Source organism: Sciurus vulgaris, assembly GCF_902686455.1.
Source record: "Sciurus vulgaris genome assembly, chromosome: 5".
Classification (NCBI taxonomy): domain Eukaryota; kingdom Metazoa; phylum Chordata; class Mammalia; order Rodentia; family Sciuridae; genus Sciurus; species Sciurus vulgaris.
The window spans coordinates 111,027,901-111,047,334 of NC_136465.1; the positions used below are offsets into that span (position 1 = coordinate 111,027,901).

Consider the following 19,434-nt stretch of genomic DNA (forward strand, 5'->3'; position numbering starts at 1 on the left):
GATTTTTGCCAAATCTTTAAAGAAATGATAATTCTAATGGTATACAAATTGTTCCATCTAATAGAAGAAGAAGGAAAACTTTCAAGCTTAACTTTGATACCAAAGCACCATGAAGATAACACAAAGGGGAAAAAAAAAAAAAGAGGACTGACTTATTACTATTGATGCAAAAATCCTAAATAAAATATTTATAAAAAATGCATTGTGATGTTTAAAAGTGACAAATCATGACCAAATGCTGTTTTTTAAAATCAAAATGAGATAGTCCAATATTAAGGAGGGAATGTATTAATATCTTCTACATTAAAAGAAAAACTTTAAACATTACATAATCATTGCCACAGATTTATTAAACACATATTTATTAGGGTCTTACAATGTGCCATGCATTGTTCTCCTAATTGGGGACATGTTAGTAAACCAAACAGATGAAAATCCTTCTATTCCTGTTTGGAGCAGTGGGGTTTTAATGCTTGAAATGCCATCTTGACCTAAACCTATACCACTACATCAAACTTCTTCAAAATAAAAGTTACAGACTTCATTTCAAGCAGTAATTTACCACTAGTAAATCCAGCACTCAATACAATGCTCTCCCACATTTAAAGCTACTCTTTATAAGTCAAACTGCCAGTTTTCAAGTGGTCAAACTGGTTTCTCTGTCATCATTCTCTCCATCCTTACTACTTACACATTTCCAGCCCTATCACCAAATGACCATGACAGAACTATTTTTATCAAGTGTGTTGAGAATATCAGTCCTTTGAGCGACTTTATTTAGCAATTTTGCTTCAAGATTTAGAAAAATATGTGAAATAAAAATTTTTAATTGTGGAATTTTTAGGGTTTTCTATATATATGATCATGCCATATGCAAATGAACATTTGCTTTTACTTCTCCTCCTCCTTTATGGATTCCTTTTATTTCTTTTTCTTGCTCAATTGCCCTGGTCAGAACTTGTGGTATAATGTTGAACATAAGTGGCAAAAGTGAACATCTTTGTCTTGTTCCTCATTTTAGGCGGAAAGGATTAAAACTCTGACCACGAAGTTTGATGTTAACTATGGTTTTTCATAGATCCCTTTTGTTAAGTTGAAGAAGTTGTTGAGTATTGTTGTGAAAGGCTGTTGAGGTTTGTCACATGTTTTTTCTGCATCTATTAATATGATCGTGTTTTTTCATTCATATTGTATTAATATGTTCTATTACATTAATTGTTTTGCAGATGTCAAGTTGACCTGCATTTCTGGAATAAATTCTGCTTGATTATAAATTATCATTCTTTCAAGTATTGTTTAATTCAGTTTGTGTTTATGTTTAAAAATTTTTTTTAGTTGTAGATGGACACAATACCTTTATTTTATTTATTTGTTTCTATGTGGTGCTAAGGATCAAACCCAGTGCTTCACACGTCCTAGGCTAGTGCTTTACCATTGAGCCACAATTCCAGCCCCTTGTGTTTTCATTTTTGTTGTTTTTTATTCAACACTGACATTTTATTTTCTGAAGTTTATCGTTTTCATAAAACACAACAAAAAACAAAGAGCAGATATCAAAAACAGCAGAGTTTATCCAATATCTGCACCAGTTTTCACATAAGTCAATGATTATGAAACTGGTAGCCAATATAATACTAAACATAGGCTAATTTCCCTCTTGGTCATATGTTTTTGGGTGTTTTTTTTTTTTTTTTTTTTTTTTTTTGTTTGTTTTTTTTTTGAGCTACTCTGCAACAGGTTTTTATAAGCACTGGTCACTTTTTGAGAACCGATTTGGTTTGTCCAACAAAGTAAACAATTTTTTGCTATGTGGCATTTTCTTTTTTTAGAAAACACTAAGCTGAACACAGAAAATGTTATTTGTTTGGATCTGAACCAAATCTTTTGAGATCCCAATTACCCTGAAGAACACTGAGGACATTTATAAGGCATACTAAATGGTATATTAAATATTCATATACATCATCATATTGTATTAATTCATTCCTTAAACATCTCTCAGCCATGTGTCATCTCCTAGAGTTGTTCTTTTCTCAGTTTCTTATAGCATCTTTCATGAGCAGGCCTGTGAAGTCTCATCAGATGCACACACAGCTAAATATTCAACCAAAGGCTCAAGAGAATCTCTATTAAAATTTCTGGACCTCTTTATTCATGTCTCTTTCTCCTTTATAGCACTCTGCCCCATAAGTCCTTCTCTCTTTGTCCTTTTTGAACTCTAACTGGTTTCCCCTAAACTCAGGGACACTGCTATTTTTTGCTTGTGTTCCCTCTGAGTGTATTATGGTCTGAAAGGTCCTCAGTGGTAAAGAAGGGGCAATGGATGGGATTTACATTGCTCCCTGTCTTTCACAGTGGAAAGTTCTGAGCTATCAGTTTTCCAAGATATGCTAATTTTTCTTCCCATTTATTTTGTTCTTTTTCACAGTTATTTATGGTGGAACGGCAAGCCTGGCACCAGCCACTCCATTATGGGTAGACATTGAAATCTCATCAAATAGTTTTGAGTATCTCCCATGGGCTGGATATTGTTCAGGTACCTGGAAGGTGGTAAGACAAAGTCTCTGGCTCTCGAGGACTTTACATTCTATTGGAAAGGACAGAACACAAATACTTACATGCATACATAAATACTTTTAACTACTGATACATGGTAGAATGGTGGGCTGGAGGGGAGAACAGAATATTTAATATAGGATGGTCAGAAGATAATTATCTAAGAAGACTACTCTGTGAGGAAGTCATACATAAGGGGAAGAATAAGCCAAGTGAATATAAGAGAAAAGTGTGCTAGGTAGAGGTGACAGCAGGTGTAAAGAGCTCTGTGGTGGGAGAAACCACAGGTGTTTGAGAAACAGTAAGAAGGCCAGTGCAATTGGAGGGGGGCTGGGAGAGAGAAAGGAGAGATAAGGTCACAGGCCCATGAAAGTCAAATTTTGTGGGCCTTTTAAAGGGAGGAGTTTTAACTTCAAGTGTGGTGAGAAGTCAGTTTTCTTTCCTTTCTTTCTTTCTTCCTTCCTTCCTTCCTTCCTTTCTTTCTTCCTTCCTTCCTTCCTTCCTTTCTTCCCTTCCTTCCTTCCTTCCTTCCTTCCTTTCTTTCTTTCTTTCTTTCTTTCTTTCTTCCTTTCTATTTTTATTTATTTAATTTTTTTAGTACCAGGGATTGAACCCAGGGTTGCTTTACTGAGTCACATCCCCAGTCCTTTTTATTTTATATTTTGAGACACAGTCTCACTAACATTGCTTAGGACCTTGCTAAGTTGCTGAGGCTGACCTCAAACTTGTGATTCTCCTGCCTCAGCCTCTGGAGTTGCTGGGATTACAGGCATGTGCCAGCGTGCCTGGCAATTTTCTTTTCTTTAACCTGTTATGTTCTATGATTTTCTAAAAAGTTGATCTGGTTGGCCTCTTGGTAGATAATAGGCTTTGGCGGACAGTAATGAAAGGAGTGATATAAATTAAAAGGTCATTGTCTTGTTACAGTGGGGTTAATATTCAGTCAGCATTCATGCCAGATGAGAAATCCAGTGTTCATTTTTATCTTTTTGGAATCCATTTTGATTGACCCATACTCATGCCCTGAGTCTAGGTTGGAAAAATGATGGTTTAAATTAGATTGGTAGAGGAAAGATCATGATGTCCAGGACACATATGAAGGAAGAGTCAATGGAATTTGCTCATATATTGAATATGTACTAGGAGAAAGGGGGGGAGGAAATCAAAGCTGACTCTCAGGTTGTAGATGGATATGATGCAATTAATTTAAATTATGAGCTCAATTTGAATACTTTGAGCTTAAGATACCAATTAGACATCGAAGAAGTGTCAACTCACTAAGTATATAGATTTGGAGTTTTCAGGAAAGATTCTGCTAGAGATACAAATTTGGAATTTGTGGGAGTAGAAGCATATTTAAAGTCAAGAATTGGATGGGATAACCATTGGAAGGGGTTAAATAGAGTAATGAAGTACTGTGCAAACTTAGGTAGAACTGACTATTGGTATTAGATGAGTCCATTTCTCAGATGAAAGTATAAATGAAGTTATAGCTTTTGAGAATTGTAAAATTATGGGTGGTAGTTTTAAATCTGAGATCATAAGAGAATACCCTTCATAATTTCCTTTCTATCCCTACATAAGTCAGAGGACTCATTTAGAGCTCATTTTTTCAGATTCTCTTTACACAGTTTTATTCTAGTTGCAAAACTGCTTGAAAACCATCCAAAAAGTGTTTGGCTCTTGACAGTATTTTACCTTTGCATGTGTTTTCTTTGCTCCTCATTCAATTCTGTGTGCAGCCCTGCCTCCCTGAACTGAACAAGATCAGAGTCCTGTGCGTATGGGCAAGGCAAATCAAGATAATCCAATACTTTTATCCAAGGGGCAGGAAGGAGGACGGGAACAGAGGAGGGGTTGCATTTTGAATGCAAACCCTGATTTCACCAGCAGAGTTCAAACAATTAGGGTATATGTGGAATAGTCTTCCCAACTTCTTACTGCATGAGGGTCTGCAGTCGTGGGGAGGTATGCAGGAAAGCTTGTGCCAGTAATTTCCTTAGTCTCCTAAGGGATGGGAGATTGAGTATGAATTGGTCTTTGGATCCGTCTCTCAGAGGTGCAGATAATAACAGGAGTGGTTGTAAGATGCAGACAATATACTATTTACAGTTTCTATGTCTTCATTTGCATCCCAGTCCTTAACCATAATTAATAGGTCCACTTTAGAGAGTTTCTCTTAGGAACATAAAAAAGGGAACAAAGGCACAATAATGTTATTATTAATTATTCCCTTATTTAACTAAGTCCTAACTCTTAAAATTTCAGCTACTTGTGGGAGAATCAGAGGCTCCACATGAGGCACATAACTGACTGAGCGCTATACTAGAATCCTCTTCTTCTTTGACAAAAATCAGATGACTTGTTAATTCTATTTGTCCCAGAGGTAATTTCTATTGGACACATAAACACTATCCATATTTTAGAAATGCACTTCAAAATAAAGTGTACTTTTTCTGGAAAACAGATTTTTATATTCACATCTTTATTTTAATTTCTAATTTTTTTAGTTGTAGATGTACACAATGTCTTTATTTTTATTTATTTATTTATATGTGGTGCTGAGGATGGAACCCAGTGTCTCACACATGCTAGGCAAGCATTCTACTGCTGAGGGACAACCTCAGCCCCATATACTCACATCTTTAAAAATTATGAAATATTTATCATTCTCATCCACTTCCATTCTCCTATTTATTTTGTATAATTTATTATATTTTTAAAATTGAAAGTTCATAATGAGAATATGACAAATGAACAATGTTTGTTGTTTCAACTTTTAATAAGTTTAAATTAAAACTTTTAAATTTATTTATATAAAATTGAAATTTAACTTAAAAAGCACCATTAAAAAAAAAACAAAAAACTCTTACCAATGTTTAGGCTTAAGGGTAGAAATACAATGATGCATGTTATGTGTTTCATTAAAGGGATCAGGTGGGTCAGTCCACACATTAGGTTATGAGCTTATTGTCCCCCACCCCAGAATCTTTGTAATTAGAAGTTAATTTATTTAATAGAATATGTGTAGACATCACTCTGACAAAAAACAAGTCAACACCTGATTCCAGCGCACAAAAGAGCAATGGCATCAATCAAAAAGGTATGTATGTCCAGAGAGTCATGGGCAGAGGCTCGGGAGGAGTTTGGCTGACTGGGACTGTCAGATGCTGAGTGCATTAATTGAATTGCCATCCTCTGGGTTAAATGAAAACATTGTTTTGATACAGCAAAGACACTCACCACCATGGGTCTCAAGGAGGTCTCTATTCTAGTGGTCAAGCAGCTGAATCCTATCCCAATCACCAGGATGTCACTGCTAGCACAACTGAAAAGTTCTCCTTTGAATGGGTTAGGGCAGGATCTTGCTAATCTGTGTCTTTGTTTTCTAGCAACCAAGAAGTCAACTACAGCCAGGCTTATCAATTTTTTATGTGTTCCCAGATTAAGTGGATGAAGCAATCTTCATTCAGCACCATTTTCAATCAGTAACCAGATCACACTTTGAAGTGTATTTTGGCCTCTCATGTTTCCTTCTTTTATTTTTTTTTTTAACCATGAGAACTCTACACTTTCAAAACTTTTAAGTTAGACAAACAGGCTTGTACTCTGTCTGCTTACACTACTCCATCTCAGTATCTATTTCTCAGTCTTCACTTTATTTTCTTGCCAGAGACAATAAAGTAAGCAATCTTGCATTTGAAACTTCTGTTATTCAGACCCAAGAATTGATTTTCCTTTTATAAATTTTTTTTATTATTTTTAAAATTTTTTTCACATACATATATAGGGTAATAAAGTCTGTCTCATTCTACCGTCCTTCCCATCACCTCCACTCCACCACTCCCCTCACTCCCCTCTGCATAATCCAAGGTTCCTTCATTCTTCCCTACAGACTCCCAACTATGGATCGGCATCCGCTTATCAGAGAGAACATTTGGCCTTTGGGTTTTGGGGATTGGCTTATTTCACTTAGCATGATACTCTCTAGTAAGAATTTATTTTCAAGTGGTGATTGTCTTAGATGATCGAGTTAGCCATTAATGTACTTCAACCCCTATTTCTTTCTCATTGTCTTCAGACCAAACACAACCGAAATCTTTGGTTGGAGGGCACATTTACTGCTTCAGCATTTTATGCAGGGCTGCCTCACTCCTGGTCCTTGAGGCCATAGATGAAGGGGTCCAGCAGAATTAGGCCACCCTGTACTAAAATGGAGACCACTTACTACAACCCAGAGCCTCAGAGAAGGCTCATGCACCAAAATAAGACTGTTTCACAGAACAGAATCACCTCAGGCAGGTGGGAGGAACAGGTAGAGAATGTTTTGCCTTGATCTTTGGAAGAATGGATACCCAGAATGGCAGAGATGGTTCTAGAGTAAGAAAAGAGATTCAAGAGAAGACTCACAAATCCTAGAAAAACAAGTGACCCAGAAATATGGGCCTCTTTGGAAGCAGGATCAGCACAGGGCCAGAGAAAAGGAAAGAAGGAAATGAATGGAAAGCAGCTTACAGCAGGAGAAAGAAACTCACAGCAGAAGGCAGGGATGACATTGGGAAAACTGAAATAAAAGTCATAAATGAAAAGATTATTTGGCAGAGTTTAGGGAGTCCATTGCCCACACTGCAATCACCATCTAGACACAGAGAGAGTTATTCATAACCCCCTGTAGAGCAGAGGGTAGCAAATAGGAGCATAGCAGTCACGGCCATGTCAGAGAGTAAGCAGGTCTTGTTGCTCCCAGAGACGGTGAGAAAGAAGCTCTGAGTCACACATCTCCACACAGAGATTGTTTTCCCTTACCGATAATAAATTCAGCAGCATTGGGTCTGGTGACTAAAGAAAGATGGGGATCTAGAAATGAAAGGTGACCCAGGAAGAAGTACATGGGTGTTTCAAGGTGAGAGTCAGTCCAGAACACCAGAATCATCATCAAGTTCCACATCCACATCAAGCAGTAAATCACTAGGAACAGCACAAAAAGCAGTCTAAATCTGGTGATTTCTACACAATTCCATGAGAACAAATTCAGTAATGATGGTGAGATTTCCTATGATTAGAGATTCTTACCCCCAAAAGAAATATTATGTAGATGAGTCATTTCAGATGAATAGGACTGTTTCTCCTATGAAAAATGTGACTTTCCTCTTAAGGTATAAATGAACTGTGAAGCCAAGGAGTTTTCATCTGGGTCACTTTTAGCACCTCCATCATAACTTCATCTCTGGAGGAATGCAGCATTCCAAAGTCCCTGCTCCCTGACTGCTTCCTTAATACCCATTTACTTTTTCAGCAAATAAGCATCCTAGTGTTGAGCTCTGTTCCAAGCCCCGATGATAAAAAGTTGAATGAGACATGATTCCCAAAAGACTTAGAATTCAACAGGGGCAGGTGGATATGCAAAGAAACAAAATAAAGGCTATAATAACCTAAGGCACAGGAAACAGCGGTGGCACAGATATGAACTAGTTATCTCTGAATGATCTGGTAAACTTTCAGAAAAGATGTGAAGCTGAAGCTTGTTTTGACTCATATTTATCCCACTAGGTGGACAGTGTGGAAGACATTGCAAATGATGTGATCATATGTAGGGGGGCATGAAATAGTTGTTCTCTGAGAAACTTTGTCCCTTTGTTGTGGGTGGACATGGAGTGACGCAAGGAGGCATACAATGCCAAGTATAGGGGTGACGTGATGAGAATGGTAGTTTAGAAACATTTTCCTTGGATATGCAAAAGATGAGCTAGAGGCAATGGAGCATCTTCAAGGTGATGAGTTCATTCAGTCAGTAAATATTTACTGACCACCTACTGTGTGTTAGGCATAGTTCTAAACTCTGAGTATGCACCACTGAAATGGCAGACTAGAATCTTTGTCCTGACAGAGCTTACATTGAAGTTGGAAAAAGCAAAATATATAATAAGCATAATAAGTAACTCTGATGTGTGAGAAGGTGCTATGTGCTATAAAACATAATTGATCAGGAAAAGGGAGATTATTAATGTAGGGGTAGAGTAGGGCAGTGAAGTTTGCAATTTAAAATAGAGGGGTCAGAAACTGACCTGATACCGAAACTGTATCACTTGAACAAAGATTTGAAGGAGACGAGGTCATGATCCACGAGAATATCTGATCTGTGCGAGGAAAACTCGAATTGTAGCATAATCCTGGCCAGAGTCGGTGATAAGCCAACACAGGCTGTAGCAGTGAGGGCCAACCAGAGGACACAGGTTTGAAAAGTGTATTTGAGTTGAATTTTTTTTTCAATCATTTGCTCAGAAATTTAGTTTTTTGAATGCCACATGGTAGTTTAGCTTTGTTTTCTTAAATTATTTATTTATTTTTAATTTCTTACAGACTGCATTTTGATTCATTGTACACAAATGGGGTATATCATTTCGTTTCTATGGTTGTAAATGATGTAGATTCACACCATTTGTGTAATCATACATGTACAAAGGGTAATGATGTCTGTCTCATTCCACCATTTTTCATATCCCCTCCCTCTCATTTCCTTCTACATAATCTACAGTTCCTCCATTCTTCTCTCACTCCCCATCCCCCACCCACCCCATTATATATCATCATCCACTTATTAGAGAAAACATTTGGCCTTTTTTTTTTTTTAGTTGAATTCTAAAGGATATTATCATCAATTGGATATTTAAAATGACAGGGAGGTGAATTAAAAAATGATCCTCAGTTTTCTGTTTCTGGTGAGGGGAAGATAGTAACCTCAGGTTTGCATTCATCGCGTTTGTTGAGCCCATGAATAGTGAGGAGATATCCAGGAGGTACTGGGAGGGAGAGACTTGAAATTCAGGAGAGATATGATATTTGGGCTGAATGTGTGAGTCAAAGCGTCATTAAGAAACTTACCCAGAAACAGCTCACTTGTAAGAGAAATGCTCTAGGATAGAGTTACATATGTCACAAAAGTTTAGTGGGAAAGAGGAAGGGAAACCCACAAAGGATCCACATGATTTTATCATGTTAAACACAAACCAAGTCTCTCTGACCTGAAGGGTGCATTGGAGGTCATGGAACCCAAGGCCCTCTGTTTATAGGTGAGGAGACTGAGGTCCAAAGGGGGAAGCGACTCCCCTTACCAACTCCATCACTCCCCAACCCATCCACCTATCTGATCCCCTTTCCTACCTATGCTGTCTCATCTCAAGGACTTCTTGGTGAAGGATTTATTATCCATCCTGCACACTGATTTTCTGAGTATGTAAGAGAGGACTTCACATTCTCACTCAACCTGTCCCCATCTCCTGTGATCGACCACTGTCTTATTGCCTTGCTTTGTCTTCATAGTACTTACTAGCATCTGACATTTTATGATATATTCATATCCAGTTACACCTCAGTGTAAGCACAAAGATTTGCTTTGATCATTGTTATGTCCCTAGCACTTAGAAAAATGCCTAGAATGTAGAAAGTTCTGGTACATATTTGTTGGATGACTAAATGACTGAATGGATTTGTTCCATGTCTGTCTATGTTTTGAGCATGATCCATGAGGGCAGGGACTATGTCTGTAGTTTTCATTATTTTATCTTCAGAGCTTAGTACAATGCCTGGCATTTAGTAGGTGCTTAATAAAAGTTTATGTAGTCAATAAATGAAAACATCACAAAACTAAGTTTTGAATTATTCTATCCTACTTTAATGCACCACATATATGCAATTGTAAAAATATTTTTTGATTATTAAAGAAGTAAAAAATGAATGAATGAATGAATGAAGGCACAATCTATAGGCAATCCCATTATTGAGACAATAAGTGGTCGTGGTAGTAACACATGTAGTAAAGGCCTGTTCTAAGGAGGGGACTATTTGAGGTCTTTGGTGCTCTCTTGAATGCACGGTTGGTGAGTTATATAAAGAATCAGAGGGCCTTGACATGATTATTAGCTCTGCTACTGATCAGGCTGTCTGACTTTGGGCAAGGAGGCAAATCTGAATTTGAATCTTCATTTTCTCTTCTGAGTTATCTTCCAGGGTTTGCATGACATTAGTTTCAAAGTTTTGGGTCACTTAGTTCACCACAGAGAGGGTCTTTACACAGTTGGAAAAAGTAGGAATAGTAACACGTTCTTAATGGAGTGAAAATGATTGCAAAACACATACATTATTAGTGTATTAACTCTGTATTTCTGATAAGAGCTAGATTAGCTCATGGTTGACTCTTGGATTTAGTCTAAACATGCTGCTGGGCAAACAGTGATTTCTCCCATCCTCAATTGTCTCCTCAGTGTTTTCACGTCTCCCTCTTTCAATATATTTCTACAGAATTTACCCTTTGGGATTTATCATATAGCATTGAATGATTCCAGAAGACTAATTGGTGGTCCCTTTTAGAAAAAGGTTCTAAATGATTTATAGTTGCCACAATTCCTGGAGCAAAACCAAAATGGTAGCATGAATAAACTAAAATCCTACGCATGGACTATCAGCATAATGAAAAATTTTCACTCTACTTATATCAAAGATTCACAGACTAAAACCAGATGATCATGTTGTTCTACACTTATTTATATGGAAATGAACTACTTTAAATTTAATATCCAGTGCTAGCAAGATTAGTCTTTATATGTTGTTCACAGCATTTTTATCTTGGTACAAAACTTTTGGCAATAGGAAATGTTCTACTTTTCAAATAAATGTTTTATTTTATTGGTTCTTCTTAATTATACATAACAGTAGAATCCATTTTGATAAAATTATACAAGCATAGAATAATCTTATTCTAATTAGAACCCCATTCTTGTCGGGGGGCATGATGGTGGGGTTCACTTAGGTAATTTCATGTGTGTACATAAGAAAATTATGTTAGATTTATTCTACTGTCTTTCCTATTTCTGCCCCTCTCCTTTCCTTTCATTACCCTTTGTCAAATCTATTGAATTTCTCTTCTTCCCTCCCTGCTTTATTGTGGTTTAGCTTTCACATATCAGAGAAAACATTTGACCTTTGGTTTTTTGGGATTGGCTTATTTCATTTAGTATGATTTTTTCCAGATCCATCCATTTACTGGCAAATGTCATAAAGTCATTCTTCTTCTTTATGAGCAATATTCCATTATATCTCTCTCTATATATCTCACAATTATATACATATATGTATATATAGATAATTTTATATATATATATATATATATATATATATATATCACAATTTCTTCATCCATTCATCTGTGGATGGGCATCTAGGTTGGTTCCATAGCTTAGCTATTGTGAATTGAGCTGCTATAAACATCGATGTGGCTGTGTCACTGTAGTATGCTGATTTTAAATCTTTTGGATATATGCTGAACAGTAGGATAACTGGGTTAAATGATAGTTCCATTCCTAGTTTTTTGAGGAATCTCCATACTGCTTTCCAGAGAGGTTGCACTAATTTTCAGTCCCACCAGCAATGTATGAGCATTCCTTTTCCCCTACATCCTTACCAACATTTGTTGTTACTTATATTCTTGACAAAACTATAGAAAATTTAAAATCTCTCTTTCAGAAATTTATCCTAAAGAAATGATTCAAAATAAGAGAAAAAAATCTATATGTGAAAAATGATGTTCAGAATTATTTCAACAGTTACACTAAGATAACCAAAAAAGTCTAATAACTAGAAAATAACTACTACATTTTAGTAGAAATACATGACAATATTTTATTATGATTAAAATGATAATTATAGTGGAGAGACAAAAACAGAAAATATTCTCACTGTATTATCTAGTAAATACATATAAAACACAATTAGTTCAAGTTGATTAAATTATATAAAAATGTGCTCACAATGGGGGTGTATATAAACAAAATAAAAAAATAAACAGCTGAGTTGTTAGAGTGGTAACACAGTGGACAGTTTTTAAATTTTATATTCATTAAAAAAAGGGGGTTTTATATTTTCAATAAAAATACCTTTCTGGAGGAAGTAATACAAAATTCATCTCCTGATTTTTTTTGTCGTTGCCTCAAACTCAGCAATTAAATAAGCCCAATTCCAATAAAAAATATGCACCTCTTTCTTTAACTGTCCTGTATGCTCACTGATAAAATTGAACTTGATCTGAGAAGCCCTTTATTCAGGAAGGAGGCTTAATTGCTCAGCTGGACACTAGAAATGACTCAAGCTTTTTCATTTTTCTAATAGTTATTCTGCCTTTTGTCTGCTTTCTGTCTAGAAGCTGTCCTGTCCCAAAATCTGTGGTCTAAGGGATTTGTCTGGAGGAAGAGGCCACTGGGAAAGTTGGAGACTGGTGTTTCTCTGCTTTGAAAGATCTATGGAAGAGAAGGCAGAAGAGAAGCTTTTGAAGAGAAGAGAGTGTCTTGAAGTGAAGCGTGCTGCGCTCCTGTGGAGTGGGAAGAAAGGCGTATCAAAGATGTTCTTCTCCTTCATCTCTTGCTCTAGTTGCAGACTTTGTGGACTTCCTGAGTAAGTCTTTGTAGACACCTGGCATTTGGGCTTTTAGATAATGAAAACTTTTAAAAATCTTGTTTCATGACAAGAATGTGAATAGTTTTCTCTGAAAACTTCTAAGTAGTTGCACAATTAGGGTGTGCTTTCTACAGATTTGGCATTGATTAAAAATGGAACCTTGAACTAAAAGACCCCTCAAATTAATTTCAGCCTCAGAGCTTGGCATTTAGTTAGGAAATCCCCCACTGAGGGAAAATGAGAATACTCCAAACTCGCTGTCACCCATATTTCAGGATTGAATTCACCCTAAACTTTCATGCAGCTTCCCACCCTGCAGCTGTAGCTGTCCTTTTCATACAGTCCCAAAGGAACTGTAGACTTTTATCTAGACTCTGATAAATGAAGGAAAAGGACAAATTGTGCAGATGGATTGTCAAACTCTTCAACTTCCTAAAATATCCCAGTTTGTCATGACCTACTTTTGTAAATTTGGCAAGCTGCTTTCTGCTTCTTCCTGTTCTTGTTTTATTTTGGTGCTGTGGATCAAACCCAGGGCCTCATGCATGCTAAGCACACGGCATTCTCCCATGAGCTACCCCCCAGCCCTCAGCTTTCGCTCTCTGAGCTCAGTTCTCTCTACTGGAAACAGAAGGTTGCACAAGTGTGGGACAGTTGCGGGCTCCAATTCCTTACTGACACTTCAGAAAGGACTGAGGAGGACTCTGGACACCTGAGTTTCTGCCTGCTGCCTCACTTAAAGAGAAAACAATGTAGGATGCTTCAAGAATTCAGCTGAAGCTGTATGGTTAATGCAGTTAATAATTGAAAACTGTAGGGTGAATGCAGTTAATCAGTAGTCAATTCATGTTTAGTTTTGGATAAGGCCTAAAATGTTGGCATGCATGGATTCCACTTTGTTGAGGGGTTTTGTCTGTCTTCTTTTTCTTTTTTCTCCTTTACTTCTTTTGAATCCGAGGAGCTTCTGGACAGTTTGTATGGCTTTTATTGTTTTTTCCTAGTCTTTTCCTTTTTTGGGAAATGTACCAGGCTTGCCCATGGAGATGAGTGAATAATGAAGTCCCTACAATAGCTGGCAATGTAGGAATTAGCAGTGAAAGCAGTTATCTGGGTTCTGGGGATGAGCATTTATTCCTGCAACTGTTGTGGTCTAGGGAAAGAGTATCCTTGCAAACTCTTCTGCTAGCCAGAGACGAGTCTTGGACTTTCCTCAGGTTTGGCAGGGTCTGATCCACACTACACACCTTCTCACACCCACACTCTCTCTCACATACGAACAGACAAGCCTTACTGCTAGAGTCACAGAGCCCCATGGCTCAAAGGAACAAAGGATTAAATGTACAATTTATTTTGATCTCCACCCTAATACATAAGCCTTGTACAGCAACTCCCATAAGAGTTCCCCCAGTTTCTGAATGTTTTCAACTGTTTTCTATCAGCTGTTGTGATTTCAAGTTTGTTTGTCCCCATCCTACCTAAAATCCTGATGTTATATTACCTTTGTGACTATTTCCATGAACACCCAAACAGCTTTAATATTTCTGACCTTAAAAACAAACAAAACCTCTTCAACAAATGGTGCTGGTAAAACTGGATATCCACATGCAATAAAATGAAATTAAACCCCCATCTCTCACCCTGTACAAAACTCAACTCAACATGGATCAAGGATCTAGGAATTAGTCCTGAGACCTTTCACCAAACAGAAGAAAAAGTAGGCATGAATCTCTATCATGTTGGCTTAGGAACAGACTTCCTTATCAAGGTTCCCATAGTGCAAGAAATAAAAGCAAGACTCAATAAATGGGACAGATTCAAACTAAAAGGTTTTTTCTCAGTAATAAACAATCAATAATGTGAAAAGAGAGCCTATAGAGCGGAATAAAATCTTTTCCACACACACTTCAGACAGAGCACTAATCTCCAAAATTTTAAAGAACTTACAAAACTTTACACCAAAAATACAAAGAACCCAATCGATAAATGGGCTAGGGAACTGGGCCGACACCTCACAGATGATATACAGGTGATCAACAAATATATGAAAAAGTGCTCATCATCTCTAGTAATTAGAGAAATGCAAATTAAAACCACCCTAAGATTTCATCTAACTCCAATTAGAATGGCTATTATCAAGAACACAAGCAATAATAAGTGTTGGCATGGATGTAGGAGAAAAGGCACACTCATACATTGCTGGTGGAGTTGCAACTCTGGAAAGCAGTATGGAGATTCCTCAGAAAACTTGGAATGGACCCACCATTTGACCCAGCTATCCCACTCCTTGGCCTATACCCAAAGGACTTAAAATCAGCATACTACAGAGATACAGCCACATCAATGTTCATAGCTGCTCAATTCACAATAGCCAGATTGTGGAACCACCCTAGATGTCCTTCAATTGATGGATGGATAAAGAATCTGTGGTATATATACACAATGGAATATTACTCAGCCATAAGGAAGAATAAAATTATGGCATTTGCTGGTAAATGGATGAAGTTGGAGAATATCATGCTTAGTGAAATAGGCCAAACCCAAAAACCAAAGGCCGAATGTTTTCTCTGATAAGTGGATGATGATACATAACAAGGGGGGGGGGGGCAGAGAGAAGAGTAAAGAAACTTTGGATGGTGTAGAGGAAAATGGGGTGGGAGGGGGGAGGGAAGGGTAGAATAAGACGTATTACCCTATGTATATGTATGATTACATGAATGGTGTGAATCTACATTGTGTACAGCCATAGATATGAAAACTTGTACCCCATTTATGTTCAATGAATCAAAATGCAGTCTGTAAAAATAAAAATTTGAATTAAAAAAAAACAAAACTAAGAACTCCACTTGATTCCATATCCTCTAAACTCACTGCTTTACTTTCCCAATCTCCTTCACACCAACACTTCTCAATAAAGTTATCTGTGGTTGTTCTTTCTACATTTTCACATACCATTCTCTCCTCAATTACCCCAGCAAGCTGAAATGTCTCTCATCAATGTTTTCAACTACTTCCGGATCCAATGATTTAAAAATCCAATGGTAACTTTTCCGTTCTTTCTTTACTTGAATTCTCATTAGCACTTAACACAGATAACCTCCCTAGTCTCCTTGAAGCACTTTTCTTGGCTTTTGTGATACAGAATTTTCTGATTCTTCTTCTTGGTCAGTGGATGCTGCTCAGTTTCCCTTGCAGATCGTTTTTAGCTTGAACCAGAAGTGTTGGCGTGCTCTGAAGTTCATGGCCAGGACTCCCACTGCAATTTCCTTAGATGCCATCCTACAGCTCCAAATGCTACGTCTAACCAAATATTAGCCTTGGTCATTCCCTAGAACTTTAAAATACTATATATAACTGGACATTGCACTTCAATGTTTAAAAAGCATCTTAAAGCAGTTTTGTAAAAATGTAACTAAGCAGTCAAATAATCAGGAAAAAACCCTCAATTTTCACCCTCCTGGTGCATTTCTCAATCATCCTGATTTCAGTAAATGATGGATTATCATCTACTCAGTTACTTAAGTTAAAATCTAAGACTTAGGCTTGAGCCTTCTCCTTCTTTTTCAGTCCACATGTAATGCAGCAGCAAGACCTCTAATACTTAAATATCTCCCATATTTCTCTACTCTTTTCCTTCTCTCTGAGCAACCTTAGTAAAAAAGACGATCATATTCCACCAGGGGTCCTGCAATAGCTCCTAAGCATTATCCCAATTCTCATGTCCTTTTATGATTACTTCTCCATAGAGCAGCAAGTTAATTGTTTTTTTTGTTTGTTTGTTTTTTTTTTTTTTTTGAGGGGTGGGTATTGGGGATTTAACCCAAGGATGCTTTCCAACTGAGTCACATTCCCAGTCATTTTTGGTTTTTTGTTTGTTTTTGTTTTTGCGACAGGATCTTGCTAAGTTGCTTAAGTCCTTGCTAAATTGCAAGGGACGACACAAATAACACTTTCCTTCTCCTCCTAACCTCTAAATGTGGCCTTACTCCTACAAGTAAGTGTAAACCGTGAGATTTCCAATCTCATACTGAAGTCTCCAAACCGGAAAAAAAATATTGCTAGGTTATTTTCTCACAAATTGTGCCAAGCACTAATGTCACCAGTCCAGAGACTTGACATCTATAAATAAGACACCAGGTTTTTTAAAAAATAACTTTTATTAGAGCATTATATTTATACGTAGTATCTGGGTTCCTTTTGACATAATTATTACATATAAGGAATTACATTTCAATCCCCTTTTCCCCTTCTCTCTCCTGTCCTTCTCTCTCTCCTTTTCTCTCTACTCCACTGATCTGCCTTTCACTCCTGTATATATTTATTTTTGATTGGTACTTTCTTCATATACATAAAGAAAAGATTCCCTTTGGTACATTTATATGTGTATGCAACATGAATGGTAGATTCATATCACATTTCTTTCCCTTTCCCCCTCTCATTCTCCTACTTTTACTCCATTAACCTTTCTGATATCTTTATGATATCTCATCCCCAACTACCTCCTTCCCTTATTTTGCTCTATCTTCCATATATGAAGGAAAACATTCAATCCTTAACTTTCTGAGTCTGGTTTATTTTACTTAGCATGATTTTCTCCATTTCCATCCATTTATGAGCAAATACCATATTTCATTCTTTATGACTGAGTAAAACTGCATTGTGTATATAGACCGCATTTTCTTAATTCATTCATCTATTGATGGGCATCTGGGTGGATTCCATAATTTGGCTATTGTGAATTGTGCTGCTATAAACATTGTAGTTGTTATATCATTATAGTATGCTGATCTAATTCCTAAGTCATTGATCCATTTTGGTTTGACTTTTTTTGCAGTGTGAAATATAGGGACCTAATTTCATTCTTCTGCACATAGAAATCCAGTTTTCCCAGCACCATTTGTTTAAAAGGCTATCTTTTCTCCAACATATATTTTGGCATCTTTGTCAAGTATCAGGCTGTAAGTATGTGACTTTGTCTCTGTTTTCTCTATTTTATTGGTCTTAATGTCTACTTTGATGCCAATATCATGCTGTTTTTGTTACTATAGCTCTGTAGTATAATTTGAGATCAGGTATTGTGATGTCTTCCTGTGTCCCTTTACTTATTCAAAATTCCTTTAGCTGTTTTGGGTCTCCTATTCTTCCAATTGAATTTAAGGACTATTTTTTCTAGTTCTGTGAAGAACGTCATTGATATTTTGATGGGGGTTTGTATATTGCTTTTGGTAGTACCGCCTTTCTGACAATATTAATTCTGACTATCCAAAAACATGGGAGGCCTTTCCATATTCTAAGTTCTTCAATTTCTTTCTTCAGTGTTCTATAGTTTTCATTGCAGACATCTTTCACTGCATTAGATTAATTCTCAGATATTCTACTTTAGGGGGATATTGTGAAGAGGATGGTTTCCCTGATTTCTTTCTCAGCTGAATCACTGGTGGAATATAGACATGCTATTGATTTAAGAGTGTTGATCTTGTATCCTGAAGCAGCAGGTTTTTATTTTAGGGCTATTGAAAGGATTATGAATAATCTCCCTAAAACAAAACATTCACTTTCTTCTTCCTGCAGCAACTGCCTTTAATTTCTTAATTCAAGGCTTACATCTTCAGACTGTGTGTGCAAAGTTAAAATATAAAAAACTCTGGGAATCAAGGAACATGGTAATAGCAGATAGCTCACAGTAACAAATCACTGACATTTTGCTAGAACCTGCCTGAAAGATGTGATTCTTGAGAACAGCTCCTTGCAAAATGAGGTATAAAGAAGTATTTGAAATAGAGATTTGATGACCTGGCAGAGATCAGAGTTTCATTGTTCTTGGAAGACACATGAGCTTTCATTGACTGTAGAGAGTAATTTAGGGCTTATTCTGGCATGAAATCCCTGGTTTTATGGGAATGTACTAATCTGGCACGAAGAAAAACAAAAGCAGAGATAGGAAGACATTGGAGACAAAGTTTTTTATATAGAATTTTGCCCAGAAAATAACTGAATCTTGCATCATTTTCATTTTCTGTAACCCACAGTCCTGATAGGTGAACAGAATTGGAAGTTATCAGAACACCAGAAAATTATTGCTGTGCAGTTGGTAGGCGTGGGATGTTGGTTAATGATCTAGTGAGTCATAAGGAACTCGAAATATCTTTGTGATGTCCTTTCTGCTATCCTTTTCAGACTGTGCCACAACTCTAATCTCAGCTTCTCTGAAGATTCACAGACCTAAAGAAATGGAGACTGTTTCAGAGGCCAAGGAAGAAAGCAAGACCTGTGAAAAAAAGGTGGCCTTGAAAACAGATTAGAATCAAGTTCTAGGAGTTTCCTTACTAGCTCTATGATCTTTGGGAAAAAATTAAGCTTTTCTTATCTCAATTTTTCCAGTCCAAAAAAAGAAAGAAAGAAAGAAAGATAAAAAGGCATGTAACAGCATCTCTC

At 36.8% G+C, this 19,434-nt stretch overlaps 1 long non-coding RNA gene across 1 annotated transcript in view; it reads left to right on the forward strand.

Annotated features, from left to right (window-relative positions):
• The window catches only part of LOC306660926, a 37,837-nt gene extending 18,403 nt beyond the window's left edge, over positions 1-19,434 (forward strand). The window contains exons 2-3 of the long non-coding RNA XR_013763793.1: positions 12,749-12,999; positions 19,177-19,434. This is a non-coding gene — a long non-coding RNA (uncharacterized lncRNA). The remainder of the gene's footprint in view (positions 1-12,748; positions 13,000-19,176) is intronic.